This window comes from Bufo gargarizans, chromosome 2, assembly GCF_014858855.1.
Source record: "Bufo gargarizans isolate SCDJY-AF-19 chromosome 2, ASM1485885v1, whole genome shotgun sequence".
Lineage (NCBI taxonomy): Eukaryota > Metazoa > Chordata > Amphibia > Anura > Bufonidae > Bufo > Bufo gargarizans.
Window position 1 is genome coordinate 697995668 of NC_058081.1, and position 16076 is coordinate 698011743.

A 16076-nucleotide genomic window follows, 5' to 3' on the forward strand; every position below is an offset into this window, starting at 1 on the left:
AGGCTTCACGTCACCCAACACTGGAACAGTCCATTGTCATAAATTTAGGCCCCGGCACCCAGACAGAGGAGAGGTTCATTCAACTTTGGGTTGCCCCGCAATATAATGTAAAATGAAAATAAAAATAGGATTGAATGAGGAAGTGCCCTGGAGTACAATAATATATGGTTAAGGGGAGGTAGTTAATGTCTAATCTGCACAAGGGATGGACAGGTCCTGTGGGATCCATGCCTGGTTCATTTTTATGAATGTCAGCTTGTCCACATTGGCTGTAGACAGGCGGCTGCGTTTGTCTGTAATGACGCACCCTGCTGTGCTGAATACACGTTCAGACAAAACGCTGGCCGCAGGGCAGGCCAGCACCTCCAAGGCATAAAAGGCTAGCTCTGGCCACGTGGACAATTTAGAGACCCAGAAGTTGAATGGGGCCGAACCATCAGTCAGTACGTGGAGGGGTGTGCACACGTACTGTTCCACCATGTTAGTGAAATGTTGCCTTCTGCTAACACGTTGCGTATCAGGTGGTGGTGCAGTTAGCTGTGGCGTGTTGACAAAACTTTTCCACATCTCTGCCATGCTAACCCTGCCCTCAGAGTAGCTGGCCGTGACACAGCTGCCTTGGCGACCTCTTGCTCCTCCTCTGCCTTGGCCTTGTGCTTCCACTTGTTCCCCTGTGACATTTGGGAATGCTCTCAGTAGCGCGTCTACCAACGTGCGCTTGTACTCGCGCATCTTCCTATCACGCTCCAGTGCAGGAAGTAAGGTGGGCACATTGTCTTTGTACCGTGGATCCAGCAGGGTGGCAACCCAGTAGTCCGCACACGTTAAAATGTGGGCAACTCTGCTGTCGTTGCGCAGGCACTGCAGCATGTAGTCGCTCATGTGTGCCAGGCTGCCCAGAGGTAAGGACAAGCTGTCCTCTGTGGGAGGCGTATCGTCATCGTCCTGCATTTCCCCCCAGCCACGCACCAGTAATGGGTCCGAGCTGCGTTGGGTGCCACCCTGCTATGACCATGCTTCATCCTCATCCTCCTCCACCTCCTCCTCATCCTCGTCCTCCTCGTCCTCCAGTAGTGGGCCCTGTCTGGCCACATTTGTACCTGGCCTCTGCTGTTGCAAAAAACCTCCCTCTGAGTCACTTCTAAGAGACTGGCCTGAAAGTGCTAAAAATGACCCCTCTTCCTCCTCCTCCTCCTCCTCCTGGGCCACCTCCTCTTCCATCATTGCCCTAAGTGTTTTCTCAAGGAGACATAGAAGTGGTATTGTAACGCTGATAACGGCGTCATCGCCACTGGCCATGTTGGTGGAGTACTCGAAACAGCGCAACAGGGAACACAGGTCTCGCATGGAAGCCCAGTCATTGGTGGTGAAGTGGTGCTGTTCCGCAGTGCGACTGACCTGTGCGTGCTGCACCTGAAACTCCACTATGGCCTGCTGCTGCTCGCACAGTCTGTCCAGCATGTGCAAGGTGGAGTTCCACCTGGTGGGCACGTTGCATATGAGGCGATGAGCGGGAAGGCCAAAGTTACGCTGTAGCGCAGACAGGCGAGCAGCGGCAGGATGTGAACGCCGGAAGCGCGAACAGACGGCCTGCACTTTATGCAGCAGCTCTGACATGTCGGGGTAGTTGTGAATGAACTTCTGCACCACCAAATTCAGCACATGCGCCAGGCAAGGGATGTGCGTCAAACCGGCTAGTCCCAGAGCTGCAACGAGATTTCGACCATTATCGCACACCACCAGGCCGGGCTTGAGGCTCACCGGCAGCAACCACTCGTCGGTCTGTTGTTCTATACCCCGCCACAACTCCTGTGCGGTGTGGGGCCTGTCCCCCAAACATATGAGTTTCAGAATGGCCCGCTGACGTTTACCCCGGGCTGTGCTGAAGTTGGTGGTGAAGGTGTGTGGCTGACTGGATGAGCAGGTGGAAGAAGAGGAGGAGGAAGCTGAGTAGGAGGAGGTGGCAACAGGAGGCAAAGAATGTTGCCCTGCGATCCTTGGCGGCGGAAGGACGTACGCCAAACAGCTCTCCGCCTGGGGCCCAGCCGCCACTTCATTTACCCAGTGTGCAGTTAGGGAGATATAGCGTCCCTGGCCGTGCTTACTGGTCCACGTATCTGTGGTTAGGTGGACCTTGCCACAGATGGCGTTGCGCAGTGCAGACTTGATTTTATCAGATACTTGGTTGTGCAGGGAAGGCACGGCTCTCTTGGAGAAGTAGTGGCGGCTGGGAACAACATACTGTGGGACAGCAAGCGACATGAGCTGTTTGAAGCTGTCTGTGTCCACCAGCCTAAATGACAGCATTTCATAGGCCAGTAGTTTAGAAATGCTGGCATTAAGGGCCAGGGATCGAGGGTGGCTAGGTGGGAATTTACGCTTTCTCTCAAATGTTTGTGAGATGGAGAGCTGTACGCTGCCATGTGACATGGTTGATATGCTTGGTGACGGAGGTGGTGGTGTTGGTGGTACATCCCCTGTTTGGTGAGCGGCAGGTGCCAACGTTCCTCCAGAGGCGGAGGAAGAGGCCGAGGCGGCAGCAGCAGAAGAGGCCGAGGCGGCAGCAGCAGAAGAGGCCGAGGCGGCAGCAGCAGAAGAGGTAGCAGGGGGAGCCTGAGTGACTTCCTTGTTTTTAAGGTGTTTACTCCACTGCAGTTCATGCTTTGCATGCAGGTGCCTGGTCATGCAGGTTGTGCTAAGGTTCAGAACGTTAATGCCTCGCTTCAGGCTCTGATGGCACAGCGTGCAAACCACTCGGGTCTTGTCGTCAGCACATTGTTTGAAGAAGTGCCATGCCAGGGAACTCCTTGAAGCTGCCTTTGGGGTGCTCGGTCCCAGACGGCGGCGGTCAGTAGCAGGCGGAGTCTCTTGGCGGCGGGTGTTCTGTATTTGCCCACTGCTCCCTCTTTTGCTACGCTGTTGGCTCGGTCTCACCACTGCCTCTTCCTCCGAACTGTGAATGTCAGTGGCACGACCTTCATTCCATGTGGGGTCTAGGACCTCATCGTCCCCTGCATCGTCTTCCACCCAGTCTCGATCCCTGACCTCCTGTTCAGTCTGCACACTGCAGAAAGACGCAGCAGTTGGCACCTGTGTTTCGTCATCATCAGAGACGTGCTGAGGTGGTATTCCCATGTCCTCGTCATCAGGAAACATAAGTTGTTGTGCGTCAGTGCATTCTATGTCTTCCACCGCTGGGGAAGGGCTGGGTGGATGCCCTTGGGAATCCCTGCCTGCAGAGTCTTCAAACAGCATAAGAGACTGCTGCATAGCTTGAGGCTCAGACAGTTTCCCTGATATGCATGGGGGTGATGTGACAGACTTATGGGCTTGGTTTTCAGGCGCCATCTGTGCGCTTTCTGCAGAAGACTGGGTGGGAGATAATGTGAACGTGCTGGATCCACTGTCGGCCACCCAATTGACTAATGCCTGTACCTGCTCAGGCCTTACCATCCTTAGAACGGCATTGGGCCCCACCAAATATCGCTGTAAATTATGGCGGCTACTGGGACCTGAGGTAGTTGGTACACTAGGATGTGTGGCTGTGGCAGAATGGCCACGTCCTCTCCCAGCACCAGAGGGTCCACTAACAGCACCACGACCATGTCCACGTCCGCGTCCCTTACTAGATGTTCTTCTCATTGTTACCGTTCACCACAATAAGAAAAATATTATTTGGCCCAATGTATTGAATTCAAATTCAGGCCTTTTTTTACAGACACCTAACACTATCAGGCTATATATTTAGGTACCGTATTACACTAATACAGGCACAGCAGTAACGACAGATTTAGCTGAATATAAATTGTAGGCCTAGTATTTAGCTGCTGAATGACAGGTATACGTTTACGGACAGAATTAAACTTGGAAATGCATGGTAGCGTGTGAAGTTATTGAGGATGACCCTATCAGCACCTTCAATCTAATATACCCTTTTATGGATCGATTTAAACTTGGCCTGATACAGCAGAAACCACTGATTTAGGGAATTGCTAAGTTGGGAATTGTATTTCAAACAAGAACAAAAATATATCCTTTGCCAGACAGCAGACAGTATTGCAATTGGCTAGCCACAGCTGAAACACCAGATTTAGGGTACTGCTATTTTGGCAATTGTATTTCACCCCTCAATAAAATAGCAAGCACAGCCAAGCCCCTGATGTATGATATAGCAAAAAAAAAAAAACACTATTGATGGTTAAATGGACTTGGTGGCAGCTTGCCCCTGATGTAGGATATAGCCAAAAAATAACCACACTATTGATGGTTAAATGGACTTGGTGGCAGCTTGTGCTGGCGCACCACAAGACACAAAATGGCCGCCGATCACCCCAGAAAAAAGTGACTGAAAAACGCTCTGGGCAGCCTAAAAACAGTGAGCAATTGAATAGCAGAAGATGAATGATTCACAGCTGTAGATCGATCACTTCATTAAGTGTTTTTGCTGAGTAAATCCCTGCCTAATCTCGCCCTAACAGCAGCAGCTGCAACCTCTCCCTACACTGATCAGAGCAGAGTGACGGCGGCGCTACGTGACTCCAGCTTAAATAGAGGCTGGGTCACATGCTGCACTGGCCAATCACAGCCATGCCAATAGTAGGCAGGGCTGTGATGGCCTCTTGGGGCAAGTAGTATGACGCTTGTTGATTGGCTGCTTTGCAGCCTTTCAAAAAGCGCCAAGAAAGCGCCGAACACCGAACCTGAACCCAGACTTTTACGAAAAATGTTCGGTTTCGGGTCCGTGTCACGGACACCCCAAAAATTCGGTACGAACCCGAACTATACAGTTCGGGTTCACTCATCCCTAATCTATACCAAGCAATAATTAGATTGCTTCTCTAATAGACTCAAATTCATTAGCAGCGGCAGCCGTGCGAGCAGCAGAAGCGACACGGGTGCCCCGGGAGCGAGGTAAGTACAATCTGTTTGAGGGGCATTTGGTGGGAGCGGCATTTTTTGGGATGGATAGCCCCTTTGACTCTTTCTTGACCAACTGGCTGTAGCCCTGGAATCCTTTTCAGCACCAGGCCTTCTCCTGCCTGACCGCGAGGTGAAGTTCCTGCTGTATGCAGATGACCTCCTGCTTCTGTCCCTAACAAAGAAGGGGACTACAGGATAGCCTGGCAGTACTGGAGAGTTTCTGAACCACATGGGCACTGCCCATCAACTCAAAGAAGACAAAAGTGACGGCGTTACAGAGGAAGAATCTAAATAAAACCTCCACCTCTCCATTTATACTAAATGTCTCCACACTGGCGACCATCAACAGTTACACCTTCCTGGGGCTGGAGATTAACCAGTCAGGAAGCTTTAAGCCAGCAGTAGAGGCCCTGAAAGAAAAAGAGCGAAGAACCCTTTATGCCATCAGAAGGCAACTTTACCACCTAAAACCACCGGTGAGAGTCTGGGCAAAAATATTCGACAGCATCATCATCCCAATCCTGCTCTATAGTAGTGAGGTATAGGGCCCGGTCACCTACCCTGACCAATAAAAAAGGGACTCCAGCCCAACAGAAGTCTTCCATCTAGAGTTCTGCAAGTATCTTCTTCAAGTCCATTGCAGCACCTCAAACTCAGCATGCCAGGCAGAGCTAGGCAGATTCCTACTATGACTGAATATCCAGCAGAGGGCGCTCTCATACTGGGCGCACATATAGAACAGCAACCCCAGCACTTACCACCAAAAATCCTCACTGAGCCAGGAAGCCGAGGCCATACCATGCTCTCTGAAGCAAAGCACCAGCAGCCAGTCCAGCCAAGACCACCAACACAACCTGACAAAAGCCCAAATAAAAGAGACTATAGAAAGCTGCAAGGAATGATACCTAGAGGAATGGAGGAGTGACATAAAGAACTCCCAGAAACTCACCGTCTACCAAGCACTGCAGAGGGAGTACACAATGGCCCCTTATCTGGAGAGGCTACACCACCACAAAGACAGAAAGACCCTAAGCCTGTACCGTCTGACTGCCCACAGTCTGGAGATAGAGACAGGGCAGCACAGACAGACATGAAAGCCCCGGGAGGAGAGACTGTGCAGACATTGTGACCAGGGGGCCCTGGAGGATGAGGCACACTTCCTGCTACACTGCAGCAAATACGTACCCGTGAGAACTGCCCACTTCCAGAGACTCTCCGCCAGCATCTCGGATTTCACCTCCACAGGTTAGGAGAGGAAACTCTACATCCTACTGGGGGAAGAGGAAACAACCGTGCAAATAGCCGCATGATACATCACTACCTACTACCAACGGAGAGCAACATGATACCCCATGGACTGTACACCCCTTATACTGCCCCCATTACCCCCCTCCCCTATGGACTGTATATCCCAGCCCCCATACTGTCCCTCATATCCTCCACACCCTTATGGACTGTAATACCCTAACCCCCGATACCCTTCCCTTATTCCCACAACCAAATCCCCCCTTTCCTTGTTAATGCTTTGTTTTGCTCTGGCAATGCTAAATGTATTTGGTCCTGCCAATAAAGCTCTTGGATTTGGATAGGAAAAACATCAAGACTACCATTGAGTACCATTTTTTATTTAACTTACAAATGATCTTCTGATCGCTTCTATAATGCACTGTACTTCTTTACCAGTACAGTATATTATCATGCTTCTACAGGCACCCACGAAAGAGGTGAGCTTCCTCACTTTAAACCACTTAGTTGCCGTGGTCACTATTGGCTGCAGCATCAAAGGGGTTACAATGGGCAGGATCTGTGCTTCTGGTGATCTGGATCTTTAGAGCAGGAGCCTGGCACTCATGTGAAAGCCAAGCTCCTGCTCTACGCTGCAAGGGAAACTTGTGCAGCCAAAAAAAGTCAGCCCAGCCTAAAGCCCCTTAGTGACCACCATAAAAATGCCTTTGGCAGTAACTAAGGGATTAAACAGGCTGTTTGTTACCTCTGGCTACCATCCGTTTACCTGTAGAAATATGTGTTACTGTCAGTCTGCCATTACTGATTCTGTCTTAGTGTTAAAGAGCTTGAAAGGGGTTGGTTCCAGTCCAAGGAGACCACATACATGACTTTCCAGGGCAATTTGGAGAATGTTGGTTCCGGTCAGATTAACAGTATTAGGACCAAATAGACTCTAATGAATGTATTGATAGAATTGAACCTGATATGAATTTCAGGGAATTTGCTTATCTCTAGTAAACAGAAGCTAACTGTGATACACTCCTGGGAGATGCATGATGGTCACATGTGATGAGTTGCTGCCCACAAATACAAGGGGAACAGACCAGAGCTGCAGAGATGTGAGTATAGAAGCTAAAAAGAGTGAAAATGACACTGGAGAGCAGCATTTTTTACTGTATATGTTGCTGAAAGGAACTGGATTGGGCTGGAACCACTGTGCACATTCACTGTCTCTCCTCAGCACTATAGGCAACTTGCCCTCTCTTTACCTCCTCATGCACTCGCCATTGGGGTCCACCAGATGCCCTTTTCAATCTAGGTGGCCGTGATCTGGTCAGAGATGCTGAGCGTTTTGTGAATCAGTGTGAAGAGATAAAATCAATGTCTGCAATCACTTTATTTATATCAGAAACCTCTCCTTATAATTGGATGAGGTCACATAACATTTTGACAATTGTTAATTAGACATACATAAGATGGTTTAAATGTTTTAGCAACTTTAGGGGAGATCCCGACGAAGGACACATTTGTTGCTGTTAGGCAGGGACACATAGCCGCGTTTACAGACGCACTTCTCAACACAGACTGCTGGGCAAATTACTGGGATTTTAGGGTCTGTTTGAGGGGGGCAGGCACTGCCGCATGAGATATATGTTGTGTTCCCGCAGCAGAAATCACACTTTTCAATTTTCACACATTCACCTAAGCCATTATCTACAGTGCCTCTTCCACAGACACATCCTGGAGATCTCGCTTTAGGGCACTTAGGCTTCAAGTTATCACAGGTTGGTGCACAGGACTTATATTCTCCGCCTCCTAAACATAAGGCTACAAAAGAAAAAAAGAAGAAGAAGAATTAAGAACAAGCAAAAACAGTGTTATCCCTTCCCGGGGGATATTTGTAGTATCAGTTCCATTCAGCTCAATGAAGATGAATACCAGATGCAACTCATGGCAGGAGAGGTGATGGTTTTCAAAGAAAGCAGCCATGGTTAGGTAATCTAGTCCAGACCCTTATCCACCACAGAGGCTTAGCGGTCACATACTGGTTGGGCACATATTACTGCTGAGGTCCGTCAATGGCTGCACCAGTGCATATCACCATGGTTGGTTCACAGAGGAACAGAAGGAGCATATACCGGAGCCCCATTGCTGGAATAGAACAGCATTGACTAACTTAATGGGTTTTTCTTTACTTTCATTTAGACACTTTCTCAGCTTTGTAAAACACTTTCTCTAGCACTTGTCATGTCTCTCCCTATGCTCATTTCACTGTAAAATGGCGGAGACCAGGAAGGATGAGGCTTTTTATAGGGCTGTGACATCACAGCGGCTGGCTATTTGCTGATTGGCTGGCTGAATGGCATTATGGTTGATCCCTTGTTTCCTGGCTTCTTATTTAATATCTAAAGTGATTTTAGAAACAAAATAAGATGTTACCACGAAGCGCAAGGAAATTCAGTTTTTTGGCAAATCAAATTTTTCCTAAAATTTTAATCAAATTCCAGTTTGTTAACTCCGACTTTCACTCAACACTAGACATCACGCACATGGTGAGGGGACCACTTGGATTTTGCAAATCAGTAATGCTACTAGCTGGGGCCTCTCCATTGTGAAACCCCATCCACGGATTAGTGTCTGGTGGCACATCCTATACTTGGAGTACCCAGCCATTCTACGTTCCCCTTATGCTAAGTCAGAGATAAGAATGTAGTGTCTCCCGCACTCCGTTTCAGTAGGAGGACCCGAGGACTATATATGGAGAATATATATGGTGAAATCTAAGACTTATATAGTAACAGTTATAATATAATGTATAATATCACATGGAACAAAACGGAATACAATAAACAAGTCTTTATAGGGTTAAATCCTTACGTTTGGCTAATTGTGCAGCAATGAGTGGGAGGAGAACACCTACAAAATAAAAATGAAAAATTATTGTTCTGTACATTCTACAGAAGAATCCAAAGAATATACAATTGCAGGGTTTATAAAGAAACTGGTTCTGTATATTGTGGTGTCAGCATTGCAACAAGATGAAAGAAATTAGTGGGACTAGTGAGGTAGCGACTACAATGGCGTCTGGACACCATAGGATCCCTCATTGAACGATAGCTAGGTATCCACAATACCATTGCCCATCATGATGCAGACATCGACCATAGTCTGTAATGGGAAGGCCTATGTTTACACTTTAGCAGATGGTATTGACCTAAGGGACATCATTATATGTCGCTACAATGTAGTGAGGTTCACCAAACAGAGATGATTTTGTGGGTTGCACCTTTTGAGGACAATCTACTTGGTGCCACTGCTGTATTACTTGCTGGTCCTAGCCAGCACTGAGGAACATTCATCAGCTTCAGAAACATACAGAGGCAAGGGTAGCGTTGTATGTAGCTGATTGGTGTTATTTAGTTTATCAGATAAATTGTGCTTGAGATTGTGCCGATATATAGGAAAGATCTATGGCACACCGCTTATTATCATATTAAAGGTTCTTATTCACTGTCATCAGTTGACATACATCCTGCCTCTCTTAAACACATGGGCTACAGATCCCTTGATAAAGGTCATACATGACCTAAACGTCGGGACCATTGTAGATATTCCATGCTATGCCTTAAATAAAACTGGATGAAATAAGCAGTGTGCCATAGATCTTTCCTATATATTGACTTTTCTCTCAATGAGCACCCACCTAAAAGAAAAAGGTGTGCAGATCTCAATAACCAATTGAGATTGTGCTGAGACTTCCTGCTCTGAAAGGGAGAGAAAGAGCTGCTACAGTCCTACATGTAAACTGTTCATTGGTCATCTGCAGAGACCTCACTGAGAATGAAATACTAGTGATATAAAAAGTAATAATGGATGCGCTTTCAGGTGGATGGGTATTGCAGTAAGACACCATAGTTTACAGATATATATCATATGTGCAACTCACCCAGGCATATAGACAGCAATGTGATGGCTCGAGTCATGTTTAGCTGAAACTTTTTCCTGTAAATGATTACTTAAATTAATTATAGTGATAAACATAATCAGAGGTCTGCAGATGTATTAACAGGATTCATACACGTTGTCTGTTCTTGAACCCAATTGCGTCCTCACCCCCAACACACACACCATGATGGCACATTGAGTAAATCTATTGACATGTTCGAAATGTGACAATCCCTTCTCAGAATGAAGTCACCTCCACAATCAACTGATCGATGTGGGTGCAGCTACTTTAATCAGTGGTGATTGACATTTATCTCTAGGGGAAGCTCCATGTGTTTCCCTGCAGTGGCCACCTTAGGAGAAATGTGGTTCTACATGCCAGACTTTCAAATGTATAGGCAACCATGCAACACATGGTCACAAAGAGTTCATTATGGTGGAAAGAAGACTTTAAAATACATTTTTGCTCTGGCACATGTTCCATGAGATCCATATGCCCCAAATGAATGGATGAATCTTTTAATAAAGCAAGAACATAAAAGATAAGTCAGCTATGAGGGGGACTCTGTTGCAGGTTGACCACATTTGGGTTCCCATAGACAATGCTTTCTCAGCAAAAGTATCTTCCTTTCCCTCATTTCTCCTAGAAAGGGGGTGGTAAAAAAAAAATCACTGAGCTCCATGTGCAGCCCCAAAGTGATGCCCCACTGAGATGACAGAACAGGGATGCTCAACCTGCCGTCTTTCAGTTTTTGCAAAACTACAACTCCCAGCATGTCCTAATAACTGTAGGCTGTCCAGGCATGCTAGGAGTTGTAGTTTTGCAACAGCTGGAGGGCCGTAGGTTGGGCACCCCTGTGATAGAACATTCTTATAGAATATTCCTTTCATATTGGGCCAATTATATCTTTTATGGATAAGAGAAGAAGCTTTGTACCTACCTGGTTGATGCACGTATGATGAGGAGTATGGTCTTCTGGTGATGCAGAGATACTACTGGTGCTCTATTATATATACTTCGAGGGTTAAGGTGTGTTCAGAATGTGACCTGAGATCTATTTTTGTGTATAATGTGCAATACGACAGTCATCCGAAGAGATGGCGCAACTTTATGCAAATACTGTACCTTTACTCTAAGCTAATATTATAAATGTACTAGCAGAAGGAGCCGGCTTCGCACGGGAATATTTAATCTATTTCATTTAATGTCTGTGTGTGTCGTTAAAAGATATCGACAGTATCCCCCATAACAGTGACCTATACAGCACCCCGCCCCTTTAACAGTGACCTCCATAGTGTCTGCCCCTTTAACAGTTTCCTTCCCAGTGCCCGTCCCTTTAACAGTGACCTCCACCGTGTCCATCCCTCTCTCAGTGACTTTAACAGTGTCCGTCCTTTTAACAGTGACCTCTACAGTGCTGGCCCCTTTAAGTGACCTCCTCAGTGCCCGCTCCTCCATGGGGTCCTGCTCCTTTAAGGCTGGGCTACACGTGTGTTTTGTGACATTTTGTCTCAACAATTTTTATAATGATAGGCTATGGTGTCGCACTGCGACATGCAACATGTTGTGACTGCGACACGACAGTCGCAAGAAAATCCATCCAAGATGGATGCATGTAGCAGTGTAGTTGTGCTCTATGTGTCGTGCGGTTGGCTGGGTTGTTGTGAAAACCCAGAGTAAAGCTGTGTTTGAAGAGTAAGGGCCTGCGAGCTTCTTTTGGCTGATAAGTGATATGTGACCGTGTCCTGTAGTATCTGGTCAGGGTGCCCATGATATAGTTATCACACCACTCAATGTTATTTAGTAATTGTAGGATGTGCTTGGTGTCCTTTATATATGCTGGTAGCTCCTGTACATAACTATATCATGGGCACCCTGGACGTTACCTCGCTTTATACCATCATAGAAAATACAAAGGGTAGGGAGGCAACAGAATATTTTTTAAGGAAAAGTGTAGAGATACCCGATGAACAGGTGGACTTCATAGGACAATGTATAAATTTTATTTTAACGCACAATTATTTTAAGTACGAAAATGAATTTTACCTCCAGACGTGGGGGACTGCTATGGGGACTCGATTCGCGCCGACTTTCGCCAATCTATATGTTGGGAGGTGGGAGGAGCTTGCCATCTGTCCATCTGGCGGACTCGGTGCGGATCTAGTCCTCTGGAAAAGATTCATTGATGATGTGATTTTTATTTGGAAGGGAGGGGAATCTCGCCTGCATCAATTTTTAGATAACTTAAATAAAAATGAATTTTATTTGCACTTCACGTCAACCTGGAGCCGAGAACAGATCAATTTTCTGGATTTAACAATTTTTATAGAGAAGGGTAAAATACAAACAAGAACATTTCACAAACCAACAGATTGTAATAGCTTCATACCATTGGAAAGCTGCCACCTGTCAACCTGGTTGAAGAATATCCCCAGGAGTCAATTTATCAGGACCCGTAGAAACTGTAGCAATATAACACACTTTGAGGAGGAAACAGCAGAGCTCAACAGAAAATTCATCGAAAAAGGTTACAGATTAACTGATCTAGAACCAATAGTAGAGGAAGTGAAAAAATTAGACCGTAGTGAATTAATAAAAAATATACCAATGAATAGGGAACAAGAATCCCCAGCACCAACAATTGGGAACGGAAAGGATACAAATACAACCAAAAATAAAAATAAAAATATAAACGAAAATGGAGACACCTTACTCAAAATCCCAATCATAACCAAGTACAGTGAAGGAGATAGGGTCCTCAAACGGATCGTTGGGAGACATTGGGATATCCTGAAACAGGATAAACTGATCGGTGAAAGAATCCCAAAAGCACCCACTTTCATCTTTAGGAAAGCACAAAACTTAGCATACCTAATAGCCCCATCTGTTAGAACTATTCTAAAGAAAAATAACACACAAAACGGAACAAAAATAGGTTTCTCCCCCTGTAAAATGTGCAGAAATTGTAGGGCGACTAGACAATATAACCCTATTTTGGAAATAGGAGATGATCCAACCACCTACAAAATAAAAAATGATATCACCTGCGACACCAAAGGGGCAAATATATTTCATCAAATGCCCCTGTCAGAAAATCTATGTTGGCAGAACTAAACGCCAAATGAAAATTCGAATACAGGAGCACATCAGGAATATAAATAAAAAATTTGATGGACACCCATTATCCAAACACTATACAGAATATCATGGCAGTTCATTCACAGGTTCAATCTTTGGCGGTATTGAAAGGGTTAAAACGGATATGAGGGGTGGCAATTATATCCAGCAAATGTCACGCTGTGAAAGTAAGTGGATATTCAGATTAAATAGTCTGGCACCAAAGGGCCTAAATCAGGAAATTTAGTTATTTGCATTTAAATAGAGACATGGACCCCATATAACAATGGGCTGGGATAGCGTATAGTGAATAGTGGTGTGCCCCTAGGTTCCTGACCAGATACTGCAGGAAAGATTATGGGAATGGAAAACCTATTTAACCCCCAGGACTTGTACCATGAACTATCCCTGACGAAGGAACCCGTAGGTTCTGAAACGCGTTGGATGGAAATTTGTCCTTTGGAGGCACCCAGAGCGAAGTTGTGACGTCACACGAAGACGCTCCTGAACTCATCCCTGCAGGCTCCTCCACATGTGCGCTAGCTACCGGCCGGGGCAGCGTGCTAGGTGAGAGTTAGAGCAAGAAGCGTCTAAGCAGATCTATACAGCGCTTCCTGGAACAACGGGATCACACCACATCACGGAACGACTATCCATCAGATAACAGGTAGAGATCTGGTAATTAGCATCCTGTGCATATTGTCACAACCAGACAGCTGAGAAGCTCTGACAGAGGCCTTTCAGAACCTCCCCCTTGAGTTTCTGTGTTGTGGTATTCAGCTCCTCCTCCTCCTTCTGTGTTGTGGTATTCAGCTCCTCGTTAGTCTCTCTCAGCTGTCATGTGTTGGACTAATTGCTTCCCTTTAAATTCTTCCCCAGAAGGCTTTTCTGGGCGGCTTATATTTCTTCCTTGAGTATGTGTGCATGCCCATCTGGTTCTCCTCTCCTCTACAAAGTTAAGTGTTATACTGTTATCTGTTATTTTCTGTTTGCTGGATCCCAGGTGACCCTGACTCCCTCCTTGTCTGGTGTAGGGAGCCGGTGGTCGTGTCCCCTCACTATTGTAGGGTGCTCAGGGCTTTATAGTCAAGGTACGTGGATATGCATACCTCCACCATTCGGATCTATGCATAGGCTGAGCAGCCAGGGAAAGTGCCAGGTCTTCTACAGGGGTCTCCCCTTCGTTCCTTAGCTTTTGGATCCAGCGAGTCATTTATGCATGTTGTTTTGCCTTGTTACCTGTACACATTCCGTGACATTATAAGCCGCCAAAACCGTCTTAAGCATGTCTTTTGACTGAACGCTTCCAGGGTCTTTCATTGGAGGTAGCTGACCTCCGTAAGACTTTTTCGCAGCTTCAAGTGACCGGTTCAGCTTGCGTTCATGGAGCTTGTTCTGAGCCTAAGATCTCGCTCCCGGATACGTTCTCCGGGGGTAGTGAGAATTTTGTGCGTTTTAGAGAGGCTTGCAAACTCCATTTTCGCCTTCTTCCCCTTTCCTCTGGAGATGAGGAACGGAGGGTGGGGATCATTATATCGCTGCTCAGAGGTAACGCTCAGTCCTGGGCCTTTTCGCTGCCGGAGGGGGCACGGCCTCTCCGTTCAGTGGATGAATTCTTTTTAGCCCTGGGTCAGATATATGATGATCCGGATCGTATTGCTCTGGCGGAGTCTAGACTACGTCTCTTATGCCAGGGTAATCTGCTCAGAATTTCGGAGATGGGCAGCTGATACTGGTTGGAATGATGCTGCACTTCGAAGTCAATTTTGCCATGGTCTTTCAGAGGGATTGAAAGATGCATTTGCCTTTCATGAGAGGCCTATTTCTTTGGACTCTGCTATGTCTCAGGCCGTTCGTATTGACAGGCGTCTTAGAGAGAGAGGAGAGATCTCTCCTTCCTGTCATACTCGGTCCCAGGACTGTGCAGCGGTCCCATTCTGTGCGCAGGAGTCTCAGTTGCTGTCAGCCCCTTCTGAGCAGGAGCCCATGCAGCTGGGGTTGATTGCTTCTGACAATAGAAGATTCAGCCCGCATGGGACGGTTTGTTTTTGTTGTGGAGGTATTAATCATTTGGCAAATATTTGTCCCTCTAGGAGATTCAGGCAGTTCTCTGGGTATAATAAAGAAACAAAGAGGAAAAAATCTTTGAAAAATGTTCCGTCTGTTACTATTGGCAGGGTTGAGGCGGAAATTGAAGGTTTTCCGTTTGCTTGTAGTTCCCGTTTTGTCCTGCCGGCTAGGGTGGCGCTAGAGAGCAAGAACATTTTTTGTGAGATTTTTGTGGATAGTGGAGCAGCGGTCAATCTCATTGATAATCAATTTGCGATAACTCATGGTTTCCAGGTGTGCGCTTTGAGAAAGGATATTCCTGTTTTTGCTATCGATTCCGCTCCACTTTCTCAGAAATCATTAAAGGGCATAGTTCACAATATCCGTTTAATTGTGAGTGATGCTCATGTTGAGGATGTGTCATGTTTCGTCCTTAGCGGTTTGCCCACCCCTCTGGTGTTGGGGCTGCCCTGGCTCACTAAGCATAACCCCACCATTGATTGGCAAGCGAAGCAAATAAATGGTTGGAGTGACTTTTGCAGAGAGAATTGCCTCACGACATCTGTTTCTGAGGTTGCTACTAAGACTTAAGACTATACCATCTTTTCTCTCTGAATTTTCGGATGTCTTCTCTGAGAGTGGAGTTCAGGATTTGCCCCCGCACAGGGAGTACGATTGCCCTATTAATCTCATCCCAGACGCCAAGCTGCCTAAATCTCGATTATACAATCTTTCCCAACCTGAGAGGATCGCTATGCGTGCTTATATCTCTGAGAGTCTGAGAAAGGGACACATACGACCCTCGAAGTCACCTGTT